Source organism: Phaethon lepturus, unplaced genomic scaffold (genome assembly GCF_000687285.1).
Source record: "Phaethon lepturus isolate BGI_N335 unplaced genomic scaffold, ASM68728v1 scaffold42667, whole genome shotgun sequence".
Taxonomy (NCBI): Eukaryota; Metazoa; Chordata; class Aves; order Phaethontiformes; family Phaethontidae; genus Phaethon; species Phaethon lepturus.
Genome location: NW_010550604.1, coordinates 1 through 212, shown reverse-complemented (window position 1 = coordinate 212; position 212 = coordinate 1).

Below are 212 nucleotides of genomic sequence, written 5' to 3'. Positions count from 1 at the left end.
AGCTGTTCCGCCCCCTCCCAAAGAGAAACGGCCCCCCGGCCAGCCCCACGCACCCTTAAAACCACCCCGTTTTGCTTCTGTATGTCTAAGGCCCTTCCTTCGTCAAGGCGACCCAGAAGGGCAGCTCGGCCCGTCCCAGAAAGGAGACGATGGTGCCAGAGAGGTTCGTTCCAGGGACTGACGGCGGCCTACGGCTTTCTCCTCCCTCGCCA